Source organism: Microcaecilia unicolor, chromosome 6 (genome assembly GCF_901765095.1).
Source record: "Microcaecilia unicolor chromosome 6, aMicUni1.1, whole genome shotgun sequence".
NCBI lineage: Eukaryota > Metazoa > Chordata > Amphibia > Gymnophiona > Siphonopidae > Microcaecilia > Microcaecilia unicolor.
Window position 1 is genome coordinate 256,234,699 of NC_044036.1, and position 19,904 is coordinate 256,254,602.

General features: G+C 42.4%; 1 protein-coding gene, 1 long non-coding RNA gene and 1 other non-coding gene across 4 annotated transcripts in view; 1 reads left to right on the plus strand and 2 right to left on the minus strand.

Moving 5' to 3' along the window:
* ASTN2 (astrotactin 2) overlaps positions 1-19,904 on the minus strand; it is a 1,362,231-nt gene that overhangs the window by 217,029 nt on the left and 1,125,298 nt on the right. The window lies entirely within an intron of this gene.
* Positions 1-19,904, plus strand: part of LOC115472784 — a 477,801-nt gene that overhangs the window by 80,996 nt on the left and 376,901 nt on the right. The window lies entirely within an intron of this gene.
* On the minus strand, positions 9,487-9,591 carry LOC115473608. The gene has a single exon (XR_003942701.1). It is a non-coding gene; the product is annotated as a U6 spliceosomal RNA (small nuclear RNA).

A 19,904-nucleotide genomic window follows, 5' to 3' on the forward strand; every position in this document is an offset into this window, starting at 1 on the left:
GTAGTGGAATACTATTTTTCTAATGAACAAATATGAAGCAGCAGCGGGAGGAAAAAAATGTAATAGTCTGTAAACGTTTCAAATTTTTTTTAGAAAACCCTTAAGATATTTGCACTGTAGCAGTAATCCCTATGTGTTCCCTTGTCTTATGTATAGAGGAACTATGTTATGTGTGACCGGATAAGAATTTACTTATATTTAGTTTTTATCAGCAATGACTAATGCTCATATGGTCTTATTTAGTGGTTATTGTTTTTATATGCATCTAAGAATATAAAAATTGCCATATGGGTCAGACCAAAGGTCATTCTAGACCAGCATCCACTTTTCAACAACAGCTAGTCATTGTGACTAGCTGTTGTTGAAAAAAGGATGCTGGTCTAGAATGTTGGAGGATTTGGGCTTCTCATCTTTCCCGTTATTTCCCTGTTCAGGAACATAAAGTTTTTTTTTAAAAGAGAGAGATAAGGCAGCCCCTCAGGAACCTAGGGGGTTGGCAGGGAGTGCTGGCCTGCAGTCAGGCTGGGCAGGCCTTTCAAGTAGTTGGGAATGTCGGCCAGCAAACGTTATGCTGCCTGCAGGAATGAGAAAGTCAGTACAACTACTGGTTCCTTTTGTCTGGTTTGTGATGAGCTGTTTCTTTTGATGGAAATGGTCCTGGGAGGATCAGGGATGGTCAAACTGGGGGCTGCCGGTCCTGCATCTGACCTCCTATATCCCAATGGCTTGGTTTTATGCGTTTTTCACTTGAACTTTTTTTTTTTTTTTTTTAAGTGGACCAAAAAGGTAAATACACAGAGCATAAAAACATCTAGCAAGTGGCCATTTTAGGGTGAAAAAAAAGATAGACAATTTGCTTTTTCGAAAATCCTTTAATTCGCCACTTGGATTCTGGACATTTTCAGCAAAACGTCCAAAGTCGGACTTAGGCATCATATCAAAAATGCCCCTCAATGTGCGTTAAAATCACTAATACAATCCATGTCAAATTTCTAATCTGGAATTTTACATAAATACAAGGGGTTTGGGAACGAGAAGACCAAAAATGCAAACGTCCTTCTCCAGCATTAACATGCATTACAATCGTGCACATTAGCAATATTTTGTTGTGGAATTTTAACTACATCTTCAGAGATGTAGTTAACTGCTTCCACAGTGTAGTAGCATGCATTAGCACATGATTCTGGTAAGGCTTCTGTTTTATACTAAATCATAGAGCACATTTTACATTAATGCATACCAAAATGTGCTCTTAATGGTGAATCATTAGCATGGCTTAGTTAATATGGCTTATATTAGCTTAAAGGAGAAGGTTTTAAGTTGTGCTATTTGTGCCATATTTGTTATAGTAATATCAACAGATCTTAAGCATTGTACATTGTAAGACTTATCATGGATTATACAACCTTCTCTTTTGTTTAAGAATAATATTGTGGTGCAGTTTGGCAGGCACTTTTGATTACCACTTTGGACACTTACTACTGAGGAAGTGGTATATAAATGATTTCAAATAAATTTGTCCTTATTTTCTTATTATTATTGAAGGCATCTATATGTTGTAGGGCAGTTGCCTAACAGTGCATTGGACTAAGAACTGGGTTTAATCCCCACTGTGGCTTCTTGGCACCTTGGGCAAGTTACTTAACCCCCCATTGCTTCAGGTACAAATCTTAGATTATGAACCCACTAGGGACAGAGAAAGTACCTACCATATCATGAATCTAACAAACAAAAAACAAACACCCTCCTCAGGGTGCCTTGAAAAATATGAAATATAATCTTAACCACACATAAATCAATGGAAATTTAATGAGAAGTAAGAAAAACAGTTAATCAGAAACCAATGGAACAGAAAACAGCCAAATCCTGGCACGTGAGGTTGAAGGATTGCTCACAATTCTGAAGTGTGTTCCCAAGATTAGAGGAGATAGAGAATGTCTCACTCTTCCTACTGCCCTGTTAGAGTTTAAAATATTTTCTGACTGGGATATTAGAAAAGAACATTTTTGTGTTAATTAGTTTTTGCATTTTAGCTCCCCCTCCCATTCCATTAGTTACAATAAACCAGTCAACAAACACAAAGAAACAAAATAGTTCTGTGTGATTTGCACCATAAGGACACCACACAGGCAAAGCCATGTAGAGGGGCATAATTGAACGGGGCGCCCAGGTTTTCCTGAGGGTGTCCTCGCAGGACGTCCCCGCAAAGGGGCGGGGAAACCTGTATTATCGAAACAAGATGGGCAGCCATCTTTCGTTTTGATAATACGGTCGGGGATGCCCAAATCTCCACATTTAGGTTGACCTTAGAGATGGTCATCCCTAGAGATGGTCATCCCCGATTTTCGGCGATAATGGAAACCGAGGACACCCATCTCAGAAACGACCAAATCCAAGCCCTTTGGTCATGGGAGGAGACAGCATTCGTGGTACACTGGTCCCCCTGACATGCCAGGACACCAACCGGGCACCCTAGGGGGCACTGCAGTGGACTTCAGAAAAAGCTCCCAGGTGCATAGCTCCCTTACCTTGTGTGCTGCACCCCAAAAACCCCCCAAAACCCCCCAAATCCCACTACCCACAACTGTACATCACTTCCATAGCCCTTAAGGATGAAGGGGAGCACCTAGATGTGGGTACAGTGGGTTTATGGTGGGTTTTGGAGGGCTCACAGGTAGGGGGGGTGGGCCTGGGTCCGCCTCCACTAAAACTGCTCCATGGACTTGCATACTGCTGTCATGGAGCTGAGTATGATACTTGATATTTGAGGCTGGCAAAAATATTTTAAAAGTTTTTTTTAGGGTGGGAGGGGGTTAGTGACCATTGGGGGAGTAAGGGGAGGTCATCCCCAATTCCCTCCGGTGGTCACCTGGTCAGTTTGGGCACCTTTTTGAGGCTTGGTCACAAGAAAAAACAGACCAAGTAAAGTCGGCCAAGTGCTCATCAGGGATGGCCTTCTTTTTTCTGTTATCGGCCGAGGACACCCATGTGTTAGGCACACCCCAGTCACGCCTTCGCTACGCTTATGACATGCCCCCAGGAACTTTGGTCGTCCCCGCTATGGAAAGCAGTTGAGGGTGCCCAAAATCGGCTTTCGATTATGCTGATTTGGGCGACCCTGGGAGAAGGATGCCCATCTCCCGATTTGTGTCAAAAGATGGGCGCCCTTCTCTTTCGAAAATGAGCCCATCAGTATTTTGACTAAAAAAGTGATATGTGATCGTTTCCTTTTAACTCCATGAGGCATCCGTGTCAGCATCTTTTAGATAAACCAGAAAAAAACAGGGACTGTCGTACTGGAAGGAAATAAAAACCAATGGCAAGGCTGAAGCCCAGAAATATGCTAGGGGTAGGCTTCTGGACTTGTCTGGTGTGACTAAAGGAAAGAAAATTAGCAGATATAATTTTTCTTCCTTTTCATCAACATCAGACCAGACCAGAACCTGTAGGTTATAACAAAGCAGTCCTGAATATGGGTGGGAGAATAACAGAACATAATGTGCCATGAATGAAGCAAAGAGATCCATTGCCAAAACAAAAAAATAATGCTTCTCAGATGGAGAAGGAACAACTAGATTCTCATGCCAGCTTCCTGAAGAATAGATAACACTGAAAGTGTCACAAACAAAGATGACGATCTTCAGAATATGGAGCCTGGGAACCTCCAAATGGATGATACATGATGTATGTCCGCCAATGATGGGGGAGATTGTTTTATTGAGGATTACTGAAGAGAACAATTGAAGCATTTTAAAAGAGGAGGAGGAGGAGGAAGAGGGGGAAGTTAGCATGCACATAAATCCCAAAACAGCAGCTAGCACAGAAAGGTAATGGACAGAAATAATAGAACTTCTTAGGAATATCTCACTAATAATGAGGGTCCTGGAGACTCCCAAAGCAAGATCTCAATGGAGAAATATTCAACACCACATAACAGGGACAACCTGTTTTCAAAAGGCAAAGAGACATTGAATAGATTCACTCCTTTCTGAAAGAAGAAAATTGGAAAACAAAAAGGAGTATCCAGGCTGCTTCCAAAATAATGTTGAGCTGCCATTAGAAAACAAGAAAATTCTTGTAATATAGCTAAGATTTTGAACTTAGGTAAAAGTGATAAGAAAGACCTTGCCTATATTTGCAAAATATATCCAAAAAAGACTACATACAGAAGTTGCAATCTCAAAGTAGAAAGTTTTGAGACAGCAAAGGCTTCATCTCAGGACTATATTCAAAGTGTAGGAACAATGGTTGTGAATTTAGAAGCAGTTCTTTAATGACAGATCATACAAAACTTATTCAGAACGCTCTTCTCAATCCATGCTGGAATGTGAGCCCAGAAGCCTGAAAGAGGAACAAGGTGATAGCTAAAGAAAAGCTACTTCGAATGGAATGTGTATAAAATAATGCAATAGATAAAGAAGGCTACCAACCTGAAAAAGGATGATGAAAACCTCTTATCCTCAAATGAACTCCTGAAATAAAATTCAGCAGGGAAAGCCATAAGTATATAAGTACATAAGTGTTGCCATACTGGGACAGACCGAAGGTCCATCAAGCCCAGCATCCTGTTTCCAACAGTGGCTAATCCAGGTTACAAGTACCTGGTAAGATCGCAAAACAGTACAATACATTTTATGCTGCTTATCCTAGAAATAAGCAGTGGATTTTCCCCAAGTCCATGTTAAAAATGGTTTATGGACTTTTCTTTTAGGAAGCTATCCAAACCTTCTTATTGATCAATTTAAAATACTGGTCCAATCGCTAATAATTTCACAACTAGACTATTTTGTAATATAGTAAATATTAAATACCCAAAAGCTATTGAAGAGATTACAAACAGTACAGAATACCACAGTATGTCTTGTTTATAAGGTAGGAAGATATGATTGAGCGACCCCACTTTTGTTGAAATTGTATTGGTTGCATATTGAATTTCAATTATTATTGAAACTGTGTACTTTTGTATTTTGAATCCTCAATGGGTCAGCCCTATATTATATATCCTCTTTTCTTCTTTGCAACTGGAAATAAGACGTCACATCAACGTGGTTACCCAGCCCTTCAATTTCTACCACTTGTTCAGGTTAGATCAAAAAAGATACATTCTTTAGCTTTATCATATCAGGCAGCCTTGATATAGTATATACTTGGTCATTTTACTATTGTTATGCTGTTAACAAAATTGTAAGTTTTATGTTAAACTGTGCCTGCTGTACACTGTCTTGGGTGAATCTCTTCATGAAGGCGGTTAATAAATCCCAATAAATAAATAAATAAATAAAATTCCCTTCCATCAGAATTAAGATCAAAATCTTTAATTAAAGGATCAGAATTATACAGTGTAGAAAGAAAACTGGACAGAAAAAAAATTCTGAGTAATATTAGCAGGTGATTTATCCAAAAATAATATGAAAAGAACTGAAGGTTATTTCTGCTACAGACAACAACCAAGCCTGAGAGATTTGCAATCAGAAGTAGCTATCAAAATAAAAACATGGGAGAGTGGAAGACAATGACTTTCATATAAGACTGAAGCTAAAGAAGTGTATAGCTGCATCTTTGTGTGACCTAGATAGAAATGGTTGCCATCCATAGGAAAAACATATGTGAACCAGGTTGAGCAAACATGAAGCATCAGAGTTAGGGAAATATATTAACGTTGTGGGAGGAGGGAACTCAGAGTCCTTTGCATTAACTGCTCAGGCCTCATTGCTGAAAAGGGAATCCAGATAGCCATATCTCTTTCCTTTTTTTTTTAACTGGATAAAAATGAAGCCAAATACAGCTCTACTGGGATATGTCCATAGGAGCCAACTTTTCAAAATTATTGGGGGTGCTAAGCCCAATAGAAATAACCCCTCCCTGGATACATACAAGGAATTTTCTAAATATTAGGGGTGCTCAAGCACCCACAGCACCCACAGAGTTGGCTCCTATGGATATGTCTTACAGCTAATCCTGAAGCAACATCAGCCAACAAAGATATAAACTCCCATCCAAGTAGCAGCTTAGCCCTAATCTGCTGAACTTCCATAATCAAGCAGATTTAAGGTGTTATGCATGTAAGAAGCAAACAGTTGAAAACTGTAATGGATACTTGGCCAAAGGAGAAGAAGCAGTTCCTTTTCACCAAGGAAAGAGAAGGGGGCCACAGTAGACAAGACCGCTGGAACTCAACCAGAATCAGAGGCTATAAACCAGGTGATACTTTTCAAGGTCTAGCAGTGGCCTGTGAATAGGAATATTGCAGAAGCATGCAATTAAAAACTGATCTCACCATTTTCTTGAGAAGAAAAACAGTAAACTGAGAAAGGACCTACAAGACATCCAAGTGACAGATAAGGGAAAATCTCAGTGTAAGATATCAGAAGATGACCAACCAATTGTTAAGGGAAAAAAAGATAATGATTATAGGCATCGTGGAGGGGCATTTTCGAAAGCGACGTCCAAGTTGTGATTTGGACGTCCTTGCTAAACAGCGAAATCCAGGGGCGGGGAAACCCGTATTTTCGAAACAAGATGGACGTCCATCTTTCATTTCGAAAATACCATCAGAGACGTCCAAATCCTTAAATTTGGACGTCCCTAGATTTGGTCGTCCCTAGACATGGACGTTTCTGACTTTCGGCAATTTTCGAAACCAAAGACGTCCATGTCAAAAACGTCCTAATGCAAGCCATTTGGGCATGGGAGGAGCCAGCATTTGTAGTGCACTGGTCCCCTTGACATGCCAGGACACCAACTGGGCACCCTAGGGGGCACCGCAGTGGACTTCATAAATTGCTTCCAGGTACATACCTCCCTTACCTTGTGTGCTGAGCCCCCTAAAACCCACTACCCACAACTGTACACCACTACCACAGCCCTTACTGGTGAAGGGGGGGCACCTAGATGTGGGTACAGTGGGTTTGTGGTGGGTTTTAGAGGGCTCGCTGTTTACTCCACAAATGTAACAGGTAGTGGGGATATGGGCCTGGGTCCACCTGTCTGATGTGCACTTCAGTACCCACTAAAACTGCTCCAGGGACCTGTATACTGCTGTCACGGACCTGAGCATGATATCTGAGGCTGGCACAAAATATTTTGAAAGATGTTTTCTGAGGGTGGGAGGGGGTTAGTGACCACTGGGGGAGTAATGGGAGGTCATCCCTGATTCTCTCCGGTGGTCATCTGGTCATTTCGGGCACCTTTTTGTGCCTTAGTCGTAAGAAAAACAGGTCCGGGTGAAAACGTCCAAGTGTTTGTCAGGGATGTCCTTGTTTTTTTCGATTATGGGTCAAGGACATGCAAGTGTTAGGCATGCCCAAGTCCCGCCTTCGCAACGCTTCTGACATGCCCCCTTGAACTTTGGCCATCCTTGCAATGGATTTCGATTATACCGATTTGGATGTCCCTGGGAGAAGGACATCCATCTTCCGATTTATGTTGAAAGATGGATGTCCTTTTCTTTCGAAAATGAGCCCAATAGTCTCCAATCTGTGCAGAGGCAAAGTCCATTATTGTGCGCATCATTTTCTGCTTCTGAAACAGTTTAGAGAATAAATTGTCGACTAATATGGGAAACCCCAACCTATAGCTAAACGCAGAGATATGTCAAACTTAAGAGCAAAGCAAGTGTACATATGCTGAAAAAAAAATTTAAACAGATGTGAGGTCCTAGATTTCCTGATTGGATGACTATCCAGCTTATTTTCAAAAGAGAAAAACGCCTATAGTGCGACCTAAATCGGGAGATAGACGTTTGTCTCGCAAAGGCGCCCAAATCGGTATAATCGAAAGCCGATTTTGGGCGTTTCCAACTACACTCCGTCGTGGGAATGAATAAAGTTGACGGGGGCGTGTCGGAGGCGTGGTGGAGGCGGAACTGGGGTGTTATCAGCCGAGGAGAGATGGTCGTCTTTAGCTGATAATCGAAAAAAAAGGCGTTTTTACCGCAATTTTGGGTCATCTTTTTTTGGACCCTTTTTTTTCACGAACAAGTCCCAAAAATGGGCTCCAACTGCCCAGATGACCACTGGAGGGAATTGGGGATGACCTCCCCGGACTCCCCCAGTGGTCACTAACCCCCTCCCACCAAAAAAAACCCACTTAAAAAACTTTTTTCCAGCCTGTATGCCAGCCTCAAATGCCGTACCCACCTCCATGACAGCAGAATGTGTTCGATCCTGTCACAGCCTTTCCCTGGGTCAGATGTGGCTGTCGGGTGCAGTACAGGGTCACATCAGCATTGCATTGTGGTGGGTGTAGGGTATTGGGCTCCGTGATTTCATTAGCTTGTGTTACAGTCTCACGATGTTGGTAGTTGGTAGGCTCTTCTCCCATGGTGCTTTTCCCCCTGCCTACTGGGTCAGAGTGTGCCCTGTTGTGTTTCCTGTTGTAGTCCATGCGGTAGTGGCCATTTTTGTAAGCCAGTTTTAGTTCCCTTTCCTGTGTTAGCCACGTTAGACAACTTAGTTCTTCCCTTGAATGTGGCTGAAAGAAGGCATTGTACAGCATTCTGCCAGCTCTGACCTACTGCTCATCTCAGTACCAGGGAGACTCGTTGCCAGTGGGGCACAACCCCTGATCTGCAGTTAACTGTGAGTAAAGGCAGTTATTCCAATAAAGGACGTTTTCGGAGAGATTAGTCTTCAGGTGTCAACTGGTGTGCCAATGTTATATAGCAGCAACCAGTCCTAGAGGCCTGCGTGTATGCAGGTCCCTGGAGCACTTTTAGTGGGTACCGCAGTGCACTTCAGCCGGGTGGCCCCAGGCCCATCCCCCCACCTGTAACACTTGTGATGGTAAATGGGAGGCCTCCAAAACCCACTGTACCCACATGTAGGTGCCCCCTTCACCCCTAAGAGCTATGGTAGTGTTGTACATTTGTGGGTAGTGGGTTTTGGGGGAGGGGGTTGGGAGCTCAGCACCCGTGGTAAGGGAGCTATGCATGTGGGAGCTTTTTCTGAAGTCCACCGCACTGACCTAGGATGCCCAGTTGGTGTCCTGGCATATCAGGGGGGCCAGTGTACTACCAATCCTGGCCCCTCCCACGACCAAATGGCTCGGATTAGGATGTTTTTGAGCTGGGCGTTTTTAGTTTCCATTGTCGCTAAAAAAAAGCAAACACCCAGCTCAAAAACGTCCATTTTTTCGAAAATTCGGTTCGGCCCGCCCCTTCACGGACTTGTTCTCAGAGATAAACGCCCATGGAAATAGGCGTTTCCGTTCGATTATGCCCCTCCACGCGATACTTCCAAAACAGTCATACTGAAGGAACCAAAGCTTCCCCTACAAGTTGAATAACACTAGAGATGACCAGTGATTCAGTTAGGGCAGGCCCAAAGATACATAGGTGAGGCAGAGTTGCCAAAACCACAAGCCTGAACAGCAAGCTCATTGTTGAAGCACAGGTCAAAACACCAGGGAGAAAAAGGACAAAAACCTTCTCACCAAAAATTGGAAATCTCACTCAAGATCAATGGTGAGAACCTGATACCAATGAGGTAAGTCCAGGAATACTTTATGAATTTGTGTGCCATCCTTGAGCAGGGACCATTCTAATCTTCTCTGTATCATTCTGATTTTAGATATGTGCTGCCAAACAAGCACTATCCACTGAAGACAGAGAAATACTGAATGGTTTTGCCTGCATAATGCCCTTAAAGAGTGAATCACACAGACCTATTTTGTTTCTCCATCCACAGACATAACCCACAGGTTCTGGATAGGTCTGGCAGTGATGATAAAGAAACACATTTGAAAGGTGAAATAGGAGAATTGGAAGTAGCTCCTGGATTATCTCAATGACTTCAAGGCAGCTTTTTCCCAGGTGAGTCAGCTGCTAGCATAAAGAAAGTGGTGGGGTGGGGGTGGAGCATTGTCATCCAGTCAACAGTAGTTGTAGTACAGTGCTTCTTACCTCCTGCTTTGTCCTCTGCCAGTTTTATTCCTTTTTCTTTATTTGTACTTGGTATACCACCACATACTGACACACAGAACAGCAGGGTGTACAAACTAAGTTCACAAAAGAGGAATGAAAGGAACTACAATAACTGAAAGGACAGAATTTAGCATTCACACCACATAGCCCAAGGCAAGAAAAGAAGAAGGGGGAGGGAAAGGGGGGTAAGGAAAGAGAAGAGTGAATGGAAACAAAAAAGGGTGATGGTGGTGGTGGGGGGGGGGGGGGGGGGAAACAGTTAAGGACTCAAGTTAGCAGGAGCACAGAACCATAGTGAACCTCATTTATGGGACTCTTAACATGCATTATCTAGGGTTACTCCTGCCCTGCTTAAAATTTCTGTCATCGAGTTAAACGAAAAGCTGTCCTACCTTGACAAATGAAGAGATACTTATTATTTTAGTCTTAGTGCTTATTACTGTAGTGTAGGACTAAGTTTAATAATATTTTCTTGAATTAGACAGATTCCATTCCCTACAACCTAATTCATTATGGACAATTCAAAGCTCTCAATTGGTAGCTGTTCTAAAAGCAAAATTAAAGAAAACGCACATTTGCAATTAATCAGATTCAAATCATTCAATACATTTGGGATTGAAAGACTTCAAGTTAGAAAGTAAATACTACTTCCAAAAGACTATCCAAATGCTTTAAAACAAGGCCAAAAGTGAGCATCTTTTGCTTAGCTCTGACTAAAATAAAATTTGATTCTGAAAATCATCCCTGTCCAGATGAAATACAATTTTAGTAGTAATAATTCAACATAAGACTTTGCCACTCATAATTATTTGGACTTATGTAGTGTCTATAATCCAAACTGGATCACTACTCTACAATTTAATGCCTCAGAAACATACTGACAACCACCTCTGGGGTAGATGATCTGGCAGAACATTTCTGGCACCTGGTCTGCAAAACAGTTCCCAAAGAGAAAAGTGAGGTGGAACAGTGTTGTTATAATTAATTATGACTATAAAATTAAAGTTGAGTAAACTGAGAAAGAGGGAGACAATGACTTGTCCAAGGTTACAGAAAGTCCATGGGAGTGTGGGATTTGAACTCATACCTCAGGATATTTCATGACTGACGCTTTAAAAATCTCCACAGCTATTATAACTGTGTACGTCTAGAGGGAGAACAGTGGGAAGAAGAAGATGTTAGAGAAAAGTACAATGAGAATGGAAATAGAAGAAGAAATGCAGAGAGAATAATGCTCCTGTCCACATCCTAAGACTCTATCAGTTAGACATGATGTGAGTAACCTGAGATCTTAAACTCATTGCTGAACCCATAAATTACTCACGCAGATGCCCCACTCTATATGCTAAACCTAGTGGACCTACCGCCCAGAAACGCCAAAAGATTGGCCCGCAAATTCCTTAATCTGAATTTCCCCAGCTGCAAAGGAGTGAAATACAAACAGGCTTATGCTACGACCTTTGCATACAAAACCACACAGTTCTGGAATGCGCTACCCAAAACCCTGAAAACCATGAACAATCTAACCAGCTTCCGCAAAGCTCTGAAAACATACCTCTTTAACAAAGCTTACAAAAGTTACCCTCAATGATACAATTCATTCCCCAAATCACCCAAACACACCTAAAATACTTCCCACACAACCTACCCAACATCTGCCCATCTACTACCTCTTTTACCTCAGCTTATGATCAACTGTATTTAAATTATGTATTGACTTTATCATAACCTTACTCTGTAAGCCACATTGAGCCTGCAGAAAGGTGGGATAATGTGGGGTACAAATGCAATAAATAATATAATAATAATAATAATAATAAGATCATTTTTCCTTTCCAGTTTTCTTTCTTATCTTCTCCATACTATTTTCTTGCACTAGCTCTCTCTCTCTACCACATAGGCGTAGTTTGACTGTTTCATTTGGGGGGGCAAAGAATGGGCGGAGCATATTAGCATATCATTTGCATATATACATATGCAATTGAATATGCTAATATGGAGGACGGAATTGAAATTTACAGGCAAAATATCACAGATACACATTTCAAAAAGCTGACACATTTCAATTAATAAATTATGAATAAAATACTTTTATCTACCTTTGTTGTCTGATCATTTAGTTTTTCTATTCGCTTTGGTCCCAGTGTCTTCTGTTTTATGCAGTGTCTTCTTTCCAGTAGGCTTCCCTCTGCTCCCCACCCTCCCAGTCCCATCCATCTCTTGCTCCTTCCCTCTGCTCCCCACCCCTCCCAGTCCCATCCATCTTCTGTTCCTTCCCTCTGCTCACCATCCCTCCATCCCATCCATCTTCTGCTCCTTCCCTCTGCTGTGCCTGACCTCTCCCAATCCTATCCATATCCTGGTCCATCCATCTGCTCCCCACCCCTCGCAGTCCCATCCATCTCTTGCTCCTTCCCTCTGCTCCCCACCCCTCCCAGTCCCATCCATCTCTTGCTCCTTCCCTCTGCTCCCCACCCCTCCCAGTCCCAACCATCTCTTGCTCCTTCCCTCTGCTCCCCACCCCTCCCAGTCCCATCCATCTTCTGTTCCTTCCCTCTGCTCACCATCCCTCCGTCCCATCCATCTTCTGCTCCTTCCCTCTGCTGTGCCTGACCTCTCCCAATCCCATCCATCTCCTGGTCCATTCCTCTGCTCCCCACCCCTCCCAGTCCCATCCATCTCCTGGTCCATTCCTCTGCTCCCCACCCCTCCCAGTCCCATCCATCTCTTGCTCCTTCCCTCTGCTCCCCACCCCTCCCAGTACCATCCATCTTCCCTCTGCTCCCCACCCCTCCCAGTTCCATCCATCTTCCTTCTACTGCCCCCCCCCCCCGCGAGGTCCAAGATGGTGACTCCGTTTACCCCCTCTCTTCCTCCCTCCCTCCAGTGCAGGCAACAGTCTTCAGCTTTTTCAGCGTTCCTGGCAGCGGTAGCGATGTACACGCTGCCTTCGGTCTGCCCCGGAAGCCTTCTCTTCAAGTTCCTGTTCCCACCTATGCTGGGAACAGGAACTTGAAGAGAAGGCTTTGGGGCAGAGCCGAAGGCAGCGTGTACATCGCTACCGCTGTCAGGAACGCTGAAAAAGACTGCTGCCTGCGCCGGAGCGAGGGAGGAAGAGAGAGGGGTAGACGGACACGTTCCTCTCCGTCCGCTTGGCTTCCCTGCCCTCTCTGTCTGCGTCCCGCCCGAAAGGAAATGACGTCAGAGGAAGGCGGGACGCAGATAGAGAGGGCAGGGAAGCCAAGCGGATGGAGAGGAGCGCGTGCCTGCATGTGTTTTTTTTTTTTTAACTAATGGGGCGGCGGCGCCTCATCGTCGTTTGGGGGGGCATTGCCCCCCCCCCCAGTCTACGCCTATGCACTACCACTCTTACTTCCTTATCTTCCACAATTAGCAATTCAACCATGAACTAAACTTTAATTATATGAACATAGCAACAGTGATAACTGTGGCTTTGATTACTGCCAATCCTCAATACCAGGGAAAACAAGTGTATTTTCTACTATCTGCATATTTTTTCTTGCATTGCGAAGATGCATTCCTGGGGTGAGGGTTGGAGCAAAGAAAAAAGTGGGCACTTGAACAATGGGGGTGGTTCTGTACAATCAAAATTATGTGCATTGTTTTAGATGGCAAAGTTACACACAAAGCATTTTCTTGGGGTAATAATCACAACAAAAGTCTATATGTAGTATTGTTTTGATTACTCATGCAAGATATATGGGGAAAAGCACCTGCAAAGATTGCTTCCAAGTAGGCAGTATTGATTATTGTCCCCACTGTGTTGGTTATCAGTGATTAGATGCACTAAAATCACATATCATATACAGACATCTACCAATTTACAATATAATATACAAAATAAATTATCATAGGAGAGTTGCATGTGCAAGTCAATCATACCTTCGTTTGTTTCCTTAAATTTGTAGTAGAGGGATTCATGAGATCAGTTTTCTTCTTTTGTTGGATGATTAAAGTGGTAGAAAGCAAAGTTACTTACCTGTAGCAGGTATTCTCAAAGCATAGCAACACAAATAGCTTTACATGTGAGTGACATCATCCAATGAAGCCTGCTCAGGAATGTTCTCTCTGACTTGTCTATGACAACTTTTTAGAATATTGCACTGTGCATGCACATGCGTTTTCCCACCTACTGCTGCCACAGCAGGACCTAGCCAATTGAAATTTTAAGCTGATAGTAGAATTCAACTCCAACAAGAGAGGAGGGAGGGTATGAAACGCTATTTACCCTGCTGTCTTCAGAAACATTCTGCTACAGGTACATAACTTTGCTTTCTCCAAGGCCAAGCAGGATAACATAGACTTACATATAGGACTCACTAGCTGCAGATCGTCTTCAACAAAAAAGTGAAGAAACAGAAGGCCCTGCTTCAGGCAAGGGATAATTAACAGGTGGTAACAGGCAACCAAGAACTTACAACACTGGTTCTCAAACTTGTCCTGGGGGATTTCCAGCCAGTCAGGTTTTCAGGATATCTATAATGAATATTCATGAGACAGATTTACATGCACTGCCTATACTGCATGCAAATCTCTCTCATGAATAATCATTGTATCTTGTTCAGCTGTGAGATCAATTTATTTTATTCCAGGCATCACTATTGTTAACTACCTCAAAGTGACTGCTAACTATTGTAACAGTGTAAATCTCTTTATTTTTTGTTACATTAACATTTCTTAGCGCTGTAAAATGACTGCTGCCCGCACTCTTAACTGAGTCCAATGTTGCAACCCCTGAGGAAGCCATCGGGAGAAACGCTACGTTAGCGTTGGGTTGAAAGACCTGGGTTGAAAGACCTTACATTGAAGGGTGCTGATTACTTCTTAGACCTTCCATAGAGACATCAGTGGAAGAGGAATTGAATAGAGCGCAGTTACCTGGAAAAAGACATATTGAAAGTATAGCGTATCTCGGCAGATCTTTTCTGCTCCACAGAAGAACATTGGACTCAGTTAAGAGTGCGGGCAGCAGTCATTTTACAGCACTGCCCAACGGACAGTGGACATTGGAGTATATGTAGATGTGGAACAGTGAAGTTATTTTATATGTTATTTCCAGATTTGCTGTTATTTTCTGGGTAACTTGCTTATAAAAAGATTGTAGCTTTAAAAAAAGTGAGAGTGAATGGAATGAGTGAATCACGTATATAGGACATAATAAGTGCAGCAACCATTAACAAAAGAATAGAAGCACTAAGAAATGTTAATGTAACAAAAAAATAAAGAGATTTACACTGTTACAATAGTTAGCAGTCACTTTGAGGTAGTTATGAATAATCATTGAGGATATCCTGAAAACTTGATTGGCTGGGGAGCCCCCTGGACTGGTTACAGAAGTATTGACTTGCAACATTTTTTTAAAGAATGCAGTCTGGAACAGAAAATAAATTGGCCTAGGAGGATAGAAATGGATTCTATAACCTGTGAAGAAGTGCCTAGATAAACTCTAGTTCCCTTTAAAGCACATCCTTCCCAGGCCAACTTAACAGACCCAAATTTTGGAAGCCTTCTGTGTCTGGGAGAGTTAAAGAAGCACTGGGGACAGTTTGCCAATGGTAGTTGAAAGAAGCCTCCATTCCATGCCAGTGATAATTGAGAGATTGCCATGCCAGCCACAGCTGGGTGATGGCTGTGAAGGAGTTTGAGCACTACAGCCTGCATGGTAGGATAGGCCTTTATATACAAGGGACAGAGACTGTTAGAATCAGTTTTGTGTCTTACAGTCAGGCCTATTAAAGACCAGGACTTTGTGGTGGTTACATTAAACAAATATTTACATTAACCTGGCTTCCCTGCCTGAGAAAGAAGACAGGCTTATGTTATGTAGTGAACCCAACTGCTTTAATAAAAGCACAATAAAGACTTGTTATTCTGGTTTATAAAACTATCTGCTGCCTGAATGTGTGAGTGCCCTGTATCCACTGCAGCACTCACTCTACTACATATAAGAACATAAGAATAGCCATACAGAGTCAGACGAATGGTCCATCTAGCCCAGTATTCTGCTTCCAACAGAGGCCAATCCAGGTCACAAGTACCTGGTAGAAACCCAATTAATAGCAATATTCCATGCTACCAATTCTGGGGCAAGCAGTGGCTTCCCCCATGTCGATCTCAATAACAGACTATGGACTTTCCTTCCTGGACCTTGTCCAAATCTTTCTTAAACCCAGATACATTAACTCCTGTTACTACATCCTCCGGCAATGAGTTCCAGAGCTTAACTATTCGTTGAGTGAAAAAATATTTCCTCCTAATTGTTTTAAAAGTATTTTCAAGTAATTTCATTCAGTGTCCCCTTGTCTTTGTATTTCTTAAAAGAATGAGGAGTGTGGTAGCCGTGTTAGTCCACTCTTAAGGTTATCAATAGAAATCAAACAAAATAAAACATGGAAAAGAAAATAAGGTGATACCTTTTTTATTGGGCATAACTTAATACATTTCTTGATTAGCTTTCGAAGGTTGCCCTTCTTCCTCAGATCGGAAATAAGCAAATGTGCTAGCTGACAGTGTATATAAGTGAAAACATTCAAGCATTACTATGACAGTCTGACAGGGTGGGAGGAGGGGGGTGGGTAGGAAGTATGCATGGGGACATCAAAGCATATCATTGATATTCTAACAGGATGGGTGTGGATAGGTGAGGGGAGGGTGATCAACAGAGACATACAGCTTTATGGTTTATAATGGGCTAGGAACCCCATTATTTAAAAGAATGAAAAATTGACTCACTTTTACCCGTTCTACACCATTCAGGATGTTATAGACCTCAATCATATCCCCCCTCAGCCATCTCTTTTCCAAGCTGAAGAGCCCTAACCTCTTTAGCCTTTCCTCATATGGGAGGAGTTTCAATGATAATTTTGGTCCCTCTTCTTTGAGCCTTTTAAAATTCTGCTATATCTTTTTTCAGACACTGCAAACAGAATTGAATGCAGTACTCAAGGTGAGGTTGCACCATGGTGCAATACAAAGGCATTATTCATTTCATTCATTCATTTATTTCATTTTCTATACTGCCCTTACTAACTAGCAGACCAGGGCAGTGTACAGACTAAAAATTATAAATAAACAGTAGGAAAGGAACTACAATTTTGGATAGGAAAGAAATGTCTTATATTCAAACAGTCAAGTTAAAAGGAAAAAGGTAGGTAGGTTGGTAAGTTCACTCTCCCTATACTGAATCACGTTTGACATTATACTAAAAGAATGATAGATCACCTCTATCTTTGACCCCTAACGTGCCTGTAACTTACCTTATTCGACCCTAACATCTAATTGTATTTGTTCCTCTATTGGACCTGGCAATTGCCTTTTCGGTACTATGTAAGCCACATTGAGCCTGCAAATAGGTGGGAAAATGTGGGAAACAAATGTAACAAATAAATAAATAAATAAAATAGGAAGCAAGTTCCTTCGCAGATGGTTGAATAGTAGTCTAAAAAATGATGAAAGAGGAAAAAGTAAGTTGTTTTATAAATTGAAATAATTTCTTCATATCTAGACAGTCCAATTTTACTAAGCTGTAGTAGTACAGTAGAGCACTGAAAGTACGCAGTAGATGGAAGGTAAAGACATTGGAATGATGTACTATCGGTGCGTGTATAAGCAAATCTGCCTTCGGAGTTGTCGTAGTCTCAAAAACGGTGAAAGAGGAAAAAGTAGTAAGTTGTTTTATAAGTTGAAATAATTTCTTCATATCTAGACAGTCCAATTTTACTAAGTTGTAGTAGTACAGTAGAGAACTGAAAGTACGCAGTAGAAGGAAGGTAAAGACCTTGGAATGATGTACTATCGGTGTGTGTATAAGCAAATCTGCCTTCGGAGTTGTCATACAAAAGATACCAAAGAAGTGCTCACACAACCAGATTTTTCGGTGGCCTCCCGCCTGCCTCTGGGGTTGCCTTACTTCATACAGTACTGTCCTGTAAGTTGCATGAATGGTGTCTACAGTTTGTGTCCCATGAGTAGGAACATCATAGAGTGCGACTGAGTAAGGCTTCACAGGGAACAGGGGTCAGATGTGTGTAGTGCTCTCATTGATCATGCTATAAAGTGCAGTCATATGAGTGCTCCAGAGGCAGGCAGAGGCCACTGAAAAACCTGGTTGTGTGCGTACATTTTTGGTGAATTTTGTAAGATAACTCTGGAGGTAGGCAGGAGGCCTCTGATTAAAAAAAAGAAAACTAGGCATCAAGGACAACTGCCTACAAATGAGTACCATGTACAAACCCAGTGTCATTGGGAGGCATGTTGCCATCGTGCATAATCCAGACTCGTGTAATAACAATGCACGTAAAAGCAGTATTTCGCTGTAGGTCTTTTTAGCCACGTTTATCTGTTCTTTATAAATGATTTTTGCCAGGCTCAATCAAGTCTACAACATTCACATTTCATTTTTATCAAGCTGTCACTAAACCAGGGACTATGAATAGATCTAGAACTATCTTTGATGGGCATGGGTGTTACACTGTCTAATACATTAATAATATTATTTTTCCAGTCAGGCAGTAGTTCCGGGTCACTAAGATCAATGTTTAAGCTTTGAAGAATGTGGGCCTAAAAAGTCACTCTACAGATCTTACACCTGATAACATCTGTCAGGCAAATTGAGTGAATCCTCTACTATCAGGAGAGTGGAGGAGTAGCCTAATGTTTAGTGCAGCGGGCTTTGATCCTTGTGACCTGGGTTCAATTTCCACTGCAGCTCCTTGTGACCATGGACAACTCACTTAACCCTCCTTAACCCCAGGTACAAACCCCCCACCCCTTAGATTGTGAGCCCTTTGGGGGCAGAGAAAGTACCTGCATATAATGTGTACAGCACTGTGTACATCTAGTAGCGCTTTAGAAATGATTACTCTCAATACCCAAGCCAATTGGGCTAGGGACTGGAAATCAGGATAAGGTAGAGATTCTTGATCCTAAGTTATCCAGTGTCAGAAAAATTTCCCAACCTCAATGGACCTTTGAATGAAAGTTCAAGAAGAGGGAACCAAGTCTGTATTGGCCAATAAGGGATGATTAGAATCATGGACCATCAATCCTTCTTGAATATCAGAAGTTTTTGCTATGAGAGGTATAGGAGGATACATATACAGAAGACCCTTTCCCCAATGTATGAGGAAGGAATCCAAAGCTAGTCTGCCATGTGATCCTACTCTGGAGCAGAACTGAGGGACTTTCTTGTAATGAATGACAAAAAGATCTATCAGAGTTGTACCTCACTCTCAAAAGATCTTCAGGGCTATGCCCTTGTGCAAGGACCAGTCGTGTGGCTGCAGCACCTGCCTCAATCTATCTGACAGACAGTTGTCTTTCCTTGCTAGATATGTGGCTCCAGGTAATAGCCCCTAAGAGACAGCCCATTTCCACAGCCCGACAGCTTTCTGACACAGGAATTATGAATCCGCCCATTTCCGTATGTGGACACAGTACCATAGTAACCTGGCTATATGTCTGAATCAGAATTATTTGATTGGATAATCAAGCTCTGAAAGCCTTTAGAGTGTTCCATAATTACGTTTAGCTCCAGGAAGTTCATCTATTGAAGTTTTTATTCTAAGAAGACCAGAGACCCTGAGTGCTGAATCCATCTACATGAGCTCCCCATTAGAGACTTCCAAGGGAACAGGGTTTGCGGGAATCCCGCGGAACCTGCGGGATTCCCGCAGGGACGGAAGCAGTTCTGCGGGGATCCCATGGGGACAGAAGCAGTTCCTGTGGGGTTCCCGTGGGGACAGAAGCAGTTCCTGTGGGGTTCCCGTGGAAGTGTATGCTGCACTTGCGCCAGCCTCTCACCTACCGAGTACCAAGTTCTTTGAGTGCTGTCTCCTCCTCCTCCTTGCTTTAAGAGCACAGATGTGGAAAGCCTCCATTAAGGAGATGGTAGAGATACAAATGGTGACGAAATTCAAAAAGGCATGGGTGACCACAGAGGATCTCTATTTAGAAAATGGAA